This window comes from Rhinatrema bivittatum, chromosome 8 (genome assembly GCF_901001135.1).
Source record: "Rhinatrema bivittatum chromosome 8, aRhiBiv1.1, whole genome shotgun sequence".
Taxonomy (NCBI): Eukaryota; Metazoa; Chordata; class Amphibia; order Gymnophiona; family Rhinatrematidae; genus Rhinatrema; species Rhinatrema bivittatum.
Genome location: NC_042622.1, coordinates 235,406,776 through 235,414,634, shown reverse-complemented (window position 1 = coordinate 235,414,634; position 7,859 = coordinate 235,406,776). Strand labels below are relative to the sequence as shown.

The 7,859-nt window shown below is 45.0% G+C and overlaps 1 protein-coding gene across 1 annotated transcript in view; it reads left to right on the top strand.

Annotated features, from left to right (window-relative positions):
* Positions 1 to 1,029: 1,029 nt before the first annotated feature.
* The window catches only part of ARHGEF18 (Rho/Rac guanine nucleotide exchange factor 18), a 352,051-nt gene continuing 345,221 nt past the window's right edge, over positions 1,030 to 7,859 (top strand). The window contains exon 1 of the mRNA XM_029614138.1: positions 1,030 to 1,307. The gene's annotated coding sequence lies outside the window, so the exon portion shown is untranslated. The remainder of the gene's footprint in view (positions 1,308 to 7,859) is intronic.

The window sequence follows — 7,859 nt, the reverse complement described above, 5'->3', positions numbered from 1 at the left end:
ATAACTTTTTTTGTGTGGAGAGGGTTGGGAGGGGGTGCAAGGCTGTAAGGTTCGCCTAGCTGTATGTTTAAATTTTAAAATTATGTATGGGGGTGACAAAGGAAGCATCTGTCCCAGCCCGGTTGCCAAATACTTTAGGTACACCACCGGTTAGTTCACCAACAGAGCGGTTGGGCAGAGGCAATCCTTTAATAAGCCATTGGCTTTTGTTTAAAGAGGCAAGTATTTGTGACATCAGGCAATGATATTTCAGTAGCCTTGAAAACTTGTCTTTTAAATATGTTAGCCTTTACTGGATTCTTAGGAAGTTGTGATGTTTATGGCTGATGTATTAGGCAGGTTTTTTAAACCACATGGCTACCTCCTTCAGAAAGGAGGGGCTTGTCTGGCTTTGAAAGGTACAAGATAATTATTCAATTTATGCAGCTGGCTCACAAAATATTGTTGCAGGCAATGAGAGATCCAGTTTTTCTCCAGGACCAATATGACTATTAGAATGAGTTATCCTCTTGAGTCTCGTCCCCACCCAACTGCTTAGCTGCCTTAATCAACGTTGCTTAAGTCAAACAATCAATTTTCAACATGAAGCACTAAATGCCAGACAAGCAAGCTTTTTTCCCCCAGACAGAAAAACACTTTAGAACATCTGGACCTAGGAGCATAAGAGAGTGATCCATTTGATCTGCATGCCTTAAGAAAGAAAATCTCTGAGATGTATACCAGGATATGGGTCAGCTCTGTTGGTGAAGTGGGATAGGGGATCCCCCTATCAACCCTCATAGTGTCCAAGGACGGGATTTGGGTTGTTTAGTACCCTCAATCGTTTTGAAAAGTCGGCTGCTATACATGCCTGTGGTACCTAATTTTCTTTTTTTTGTACAAGGCCCAAACAGGAAGCACGTTCTGTGCACGAGCCACACGGCTCGTCTTTCCCCCTTTCTTTCATACAGCAGGTTGTGCCATGGCTCAGTGATCTCGTGATTCAGCAGCTGCCCAGCCCGGATCCGCGCGGCTCTCCTAAGTGACTTTCCGGTCGGTCCTTCCTTCCTTCCCCCGCGTGCTCGTGAGCGAGAACAGCTTGTGCGTTACAGGTGCACTTCAAATCTGCAAAAAACAAACAAAAAAAAAAACCGGCAAGAAACAGCAGAGCTCGTGTGCATCAAGCTGGAGAAATGAGGAAGTTTAGCCTCTTCGTTAACTGCGGAAAGCTGTGAGGGAGTTCTAAATGTGATGTTTCCGTCCGAAGACTCGCGGGAGCAGGCTAGGCTAGCGCCTGGAAACGCGTAAAGAAGCCACTCCAGCTCCAGGTACGTCCGGCGCGGTAGGTGTCGTGATTGCTCCCAGCTGCATCTGCCGCTTATTTCTACTTTCCCCGCCCCCCCCCCAAGCGCCGCACAGCCACCCTGAACCAGCAGTGTTCGCGCCGGCGCTTTAGCATTTATTTCTAGGGTAACTATCCAGCTGCTCAGCATTTGAACAAGAGACTACAGATGTGTCCGTTATGCTGAGGGTAGAAACTCCCCCTTGAAAAGGGGAAAGGAAATGGCATCTTACCCTACACGCACCGGCATGTGCGGTGACGGGGTCAGGCAGTGCTGATTTCTGATTTGCCTAAGAAAAATCCATGCGCCTGTGGTGCACAGGATGCTGGGCTCGATGGACCCGTGGGCTGACCCAGTATCGCAAGTTCTTACACCGCAACGGACACAATAAAAAGGGTTTGAATTAGCACAAGTTTGAAACTCGTAATAGAGCCAGTCATCAAGGCTTCAACCCTTGCTACCATTCTTTTGCTCTTTTTTCATTTTATAATTTATCTTCAGAGAGATTTTTTTGGTACATCTTTAAGTGATTTATTTGTGTATTTTTTTTAAATATAATTGAATTATGAATGTATGTGAAAGATGGTTGAAGCCCTGGTGATTGGTGCTACTGCTCACAAGTTTCAAACTTGTGCTGGTTTCCAACCCTTCTATTTCTGTCTGATTGAACTGAGAAAAGCAGGATGAAGGCTGCCAGCAATTCCATCTTGTAAACTGGCATTTCTCAGACTTTTCAGATTATGCCCCCCCCCCCCCCTTTTTTTTTTTCTTGTAATATTTTTAGCCCTGCCTTCCAAAAATGATAAAATGAGCTGGTTTTTTTGACCTGGCATGGTTCTTCAAGCTCAGTCAGACTCAGTGCTGAATCCTGGTGCCATGAGTCTTCACTGACTCTTATTCGGGGATTTTTCCCCATTTTATATCTCATCCCAATTTACGTATTTAGTTCAGTCAGTGCAGTGATTATCCTCAGCTGAGCGTGACGCACCAGAGCTCCTCCAACTCCTGCTCTCATGGGTCCTATCTAGGTATCATCCTTAGGCAATGGCAATGACTCCCATCCCCCACCTACATCACCAACCAAGGATCCTCTTTTTTTTTAATTTTTTTATTGCAGTACAATTAAAGTTATGGCAAACCAAACATATGAGCCTTCTGCACCCCTGCATAAACCATCCTTGGCCTACTTGAAGGAGCCTTTTCCCCCCAGTTTGAGAACCACTGTCCATAAGAGACAGATTTGTCTAGTCCTGGTTTTGCCCCAGAGCATGCAGGGAGATGTAGTTCTGATTTCCTAACAGGTAAAACCAAGGCTAGCTCTGTCTGTTCCTTGTTGGCAAACCTACCATATTCAGGTATGCCATGGAGTAAAGCCTATTCCAAATGACATGGAGTCATCTACTAACATCCAATCACAGCCTGATCCAGTCCTGGATTTACCCTCATTACATGATTACAAGACCCAGCATGCAATAGGGTAAAACCAGGGTCTATCTTCAGTAACATAGAATATCTAGTTACCCATAATAAAATGTTTCTTTAGAACATAAGAACAAGCCATCCTGGGTCAGACTAAGAGTCCATCAAGCCAAGCATCCCGTTTCCAACAGTGGCCAATCCAGGCCATAAGAACCTGGCAAGTACCCAAAAACTAAGTCTATTCCATGTTACCATTGCTAGTAATAGCGGTGGTTATTATCTAAGTCAACTTAATTAATAGCAGGTAATGGACTTCTCGTCCAAGAACTTATCCAATCCTTTTTTAAACACAGCTATACTAACTGCACTAACCACATCCTCTGGCAACAAATTCCAGAGGTTAATTGTGCATTGAGTGAAAAATAACTTTCTCCGATTAGTTTTAAATGTGCCACATGCTAACTTCATGGAGTGCCCCCTAGTCTTTCTATTATCCGAAAGAGTAAAAAAACGATTCACATCTACCCGTTCTAGACCTCTCATGATTTTAAACACCTCTATCATATCCCCCCTCAGCCGTCTCTTCTCCAAGCTGAAAAGTCCTAACCTCTTTAGTCTTTCCTCATAGGGGAGCTGTTCCATTCCCCTTATCATTTTGGTAGCCCTTCTCTGTACCTTCTCCATTGCAATTATATCTTTTTTGAGATGCGGCGACCAGAATTGTACACAGTATTCAAGGTGCGGTCTCATACAGAGGCATTATGACATTTTCCGTTTTATTCACCATTCCCTTTCTAATAATTCCCAACATTCTGTTTGCTTTTTTTGACTGCCGCAGCAGTCAAAACTGATGATTTCAATGTGTTATCCACTATGACGCCTAGAACTCTTTCTTGAGTAGCAGCACCTAATATGGAACCTAACATTGTGTAACTATAGCATGGGTTATTCCCTATATGCATCACCTTGCACTTGTCCACATTAAATTTAATCTGCCATTTAGATGCCCAATTTTCCAGCCTCACAAGGTCTTCCTGCAATTTATCACAATCTGCTTGTGATTTAACTACTCTGAACAATTTTGTATCATCTGCAAATTTGATTACCTCACTCTTATTTCTTTCCAGATAATTTATAAATATATTGAAAAGTACGGGTCCCAAATCAGATCCCTGAGGCACTCCACTGCCCACTCACTCCCTTCCACTGAGAAAATTGTCCATTTAATCCTACTCTCTGTTTCCTGTCTTTTAGCCAGTTTGTAATCCACGAAAGGACATCACCACCTATCCCATGACTATTTATTTATTTATTTATTTAGTTAGTTTGAACTTTTATATACCGACATTCATGTAGAGAAACTACATATCATATCGGTTTACAGTGAAACTGTAAACATTTTACTTTTCCTAGAAGCCTCTCATGAGGGACTTTGTCAAATGCCTTCTGAAAATCCAAGTACCCTACATCTACCGGTAGTGTACTTCTAATAGAACGAAATTTTTTTCATGTTGAACTTTGCCTTTGCAGCGTTACAACATTGTTGAGACATTCTCTGCATCGTTTTGTACAGGAATAATAATTCTATCAATTGCCTTTTATAATCTCAGTTTCCATGTTGTTTTATTTTCCTTACTAAGAGGTGAGGCCCCCTCCAAATTTTAGGCTCATGTACCCTGTAACTACAAGAACTGGAGAGGTTGGGGTATTGAACGTTCACCACTATGCATTGTGGGACCCGTAGTCTATGTATTCCACTAGTCCCATGACAGTCATACATCAGGAGAAGGGTGAGGGCTGTCAAAGTCGGGTCGCTTCAGGAAGCTCTGAGAAACAGCCAGGATGGTGCTTTGTTTGACTTGCTTTTTGGATCTTCATGTGATGAGCCACTTTCAAGGGGTTTGTACTCACAAGGGTTACAATAGGAGAGCAGCTGGTGTGGTGTGCAGATGTTCTGCTATGTGCCTCTGGACTGCACATGGCAAGGTCCGTGTTCAATAGCATGAAGCCAAGGGGGGTGATACGAGGCACAGCTTTTAATTTCTGAAGGTTAGGTATTGGAAGGGGCTTAAGTCTGGCTCAGGCTGCTCCTTTCTGCCTTCCTGGGTTTTAGTTGGTCTGTGGAATCCAGTTTTTAAGACATTCCTTAGTTCTGGTGTTAATAACTCAGATCTACTTCTTTCTTTTTATTCACTTTAATAAGCACGTCTGGGTCTCATCCTCATAGCGGAAACACTTGGCACCTCTTACCTGCTCTGATAGAGATAATTCAGCTCCTATCAAAAGCTGAAAGTATTGACCAGTGGGACCCTCAAGCTGATCCTAGGAGCCAACTTTTCAAAATTATTTGGGGTTGCTTAACTCTAGACAAATTATCCCTGCCTGGCCAAAGTGCTTAATACCTGGGGTGCTCAAGCCCCCATTGCACCAACAGAGCTGGCTCCTATGCCCAGAAAGGTCTTGGCTCCTTTTTCCTTTCTGTGTTAAAATCAGACTGTTTATGGGACTCTTAATTCTGAACAGACCTTCCAAATGTAAGGCCCTTGTGGTCCCTTACTAATTCTAATATCTAGACCAGATATGGTGTTGTCCAGTTCTATGCACTCCTGAGTATCAGTGCATTTTTGGAATGTGCCTGCCAGGGGGGGTGAGGACTTCTAGAAAGCTACTGTGTTTACCTCTAGTTGAAAAGAAGAGGGAGGAATGCCTGCTAGGGGGTGTGAGACAGAGAAGAACTTAACTAGCTTGTCTCAGAAGGAGTTCTGGGGTTCACCATCTCGGAAACTTCCTTGCTTCTATTGCATCAAAGGGAGAGATGTTCCCGCAAGTGGGCAGGATAATTCTTGGAGGGCAAGGTTGGCAGTCCTCATATATGGGTGACATCATCTGATGGAGTCTGGCATGGAAAACTTATGTCAAAGTTTCTAGAACTTTGACTGAGCCTCTCTAAGCATGCTGCGGCATGTAATATACCTCGCATCCATGCAGGGTCCCCTCAGTCTCTTCTTTTCTTTTCCATGGACCCTAGTGTGTCATGGCAAATTGAGCCTCTCTCTCTTTATCAGCTTCTTCACAAATTCTTTAGCGTATTTTTACTGTGTTTTTGATTGTATGGGATTGCACATTCGACACAGGGTCCCCCCAGTTCTCCCCCTATCATCTTAGACAGAGTTTTCAATAGTTTTGGTAAGTTTTATTTTGTAGTCAATCCCGCAGAGTGGCGGTGCACTCAGTGCCTGCCAGTCATCGAAGACCTCCACCATTGATTTTGACATTCTGACCCTTTTCTTTCCCGATGACATGTCCTCATCCGATTTTAAGCAGTGTCCTCAGTGCACGAGGGCCTTGTCTATTACGGATTCCCATGATAGATGTGTTCTCTGCCTGGGGGTATTGCATGACATCTGGGGTTGTAACAAATGCACCCAGATGACCCCAAAAGAGTGTAAGGTCCAGCTTGACAAGATGGATCAACTCTTTGGGCCGGCCAAGACCGATCCATCAACATTGGAGGCGTCAACATTGAAGGACCTCTGAACCGCACTGATGACCATTGACATTGGTGGGGCTGTCTGTTTCGTCGGTGTTGAAGTCTTCCAGGGATGCCAAAGTCAGGCCATTGCCTACTTCTTTCAGGTTGAAGACATTGGTTTCATCGTCTTCAGCCTTGGCACCAGGGAAGGTCTGATCTGAGCATTGAGGGAAGCCGAAGAAGCATCAGCATTGGTCCCCATCAATGCACAGTGCCGGGCATGGGGTTGCATCAGCTTTATTTGTGATGTCCCTGAAGTAACCCTGTGGTGAGGAGAGCCAGTTTTCCATTGATCCCAGGGGTTTGCCATGTTCTCCACCGGTCCCCAGTGCCAGCCACTGATCCTCCTCTCAGTTCCAAAGAGGATTTGGTCACATCTTCTGGATCTCATCCAGTCTTGGCATTGGCGATCTTTGAGGAGGAGCTGGACATGCGCATGCAGCTGTCTGTGGAGTGGGCTATGCAAGGCCTTAGTGCCGGGGCACTGATGGCACCGGGGCCAACACCATTCCTCCTTAAGCTGCTGCTCAAATCCCTACACATGCTCATCAGAGTGCTACAGACACTGTTAATGGTGTCGGTACCTAGGGAAGCATCGATTCCCAGCGGGACATTGGGGCAGCCACCAGCTGATCTGGTGGTCAGCCTCGGTTTCTTGGGGGAGTAAGCTCCCCCGGTGATGGGGGCGGTCTCTGGATCTGGGCCACCACGGCCAATTGAGTCGGTATCCATACCGCTGGCCAGGGACCTAGCGCCTTGGGACTCGTCCCTTGTATATGATGATGAGGATGAGGGCCCTTATGACTCCTAGGGGGATGATTCTTTTGATGTTTTGGACACCGACAAATTGGATAGCCTCCCCTCAGAATAGTCTTCTCCCAATGACAGAAGGAAGTTTCCCTTGAAAGACCTTTCCTTTGGAAGCTTCGTCAGGTTGATAAGAACATAAGAAATTGCCATGCTGGGTCAGACCAAGGGTCCATCAAGCCCAGCATCCTGTTTCCAACAGAGGCCAAACCAGGCTACAAGAACCTGGCTAGTACCCAAACACTAAGAAGATCCCATGCTACTGATTCCAGTAATAGCAGAGGCCATTCCCTAAGTCAACTTGATTAGTAGCAGTTAATGGACTTCTCCTCCAAGAAACTATCCAAACCTTTTTTAAACCCAGCTACGCTAACTTCACTAAGCACATCCTCTGGCAACAAATTCCAGAGCTTAATTGTGCGTTGAGTGCTCTGATTAGTCTTAAATGTGCTACTTGCTAACTTCATGGAGTGCCCCCTTGTCCTTCTATTATCCGAAAGTGTAAATAACCAATTCACAACTACTCGTTCAAGACCTCTCATGATTTTAAAGACCTCTATCATATCCCCCCTCAGCCATCTCTTCTCCAAGCTGACCAGCCCTAACCTCTTCAGCCTTTCCTCATAGGGGAGCTGTTCCATCCCCTTTATCATTTTGGTTGCCCTTCTCTGTACCTTCTCCATCGCAACTATATCTTTTTTGAGATGCGGTGACCAGAACTGTACATAGTACTCAAGGTGCGGTCTCACTATGGAGTGATACAGAGGCATTATGACATT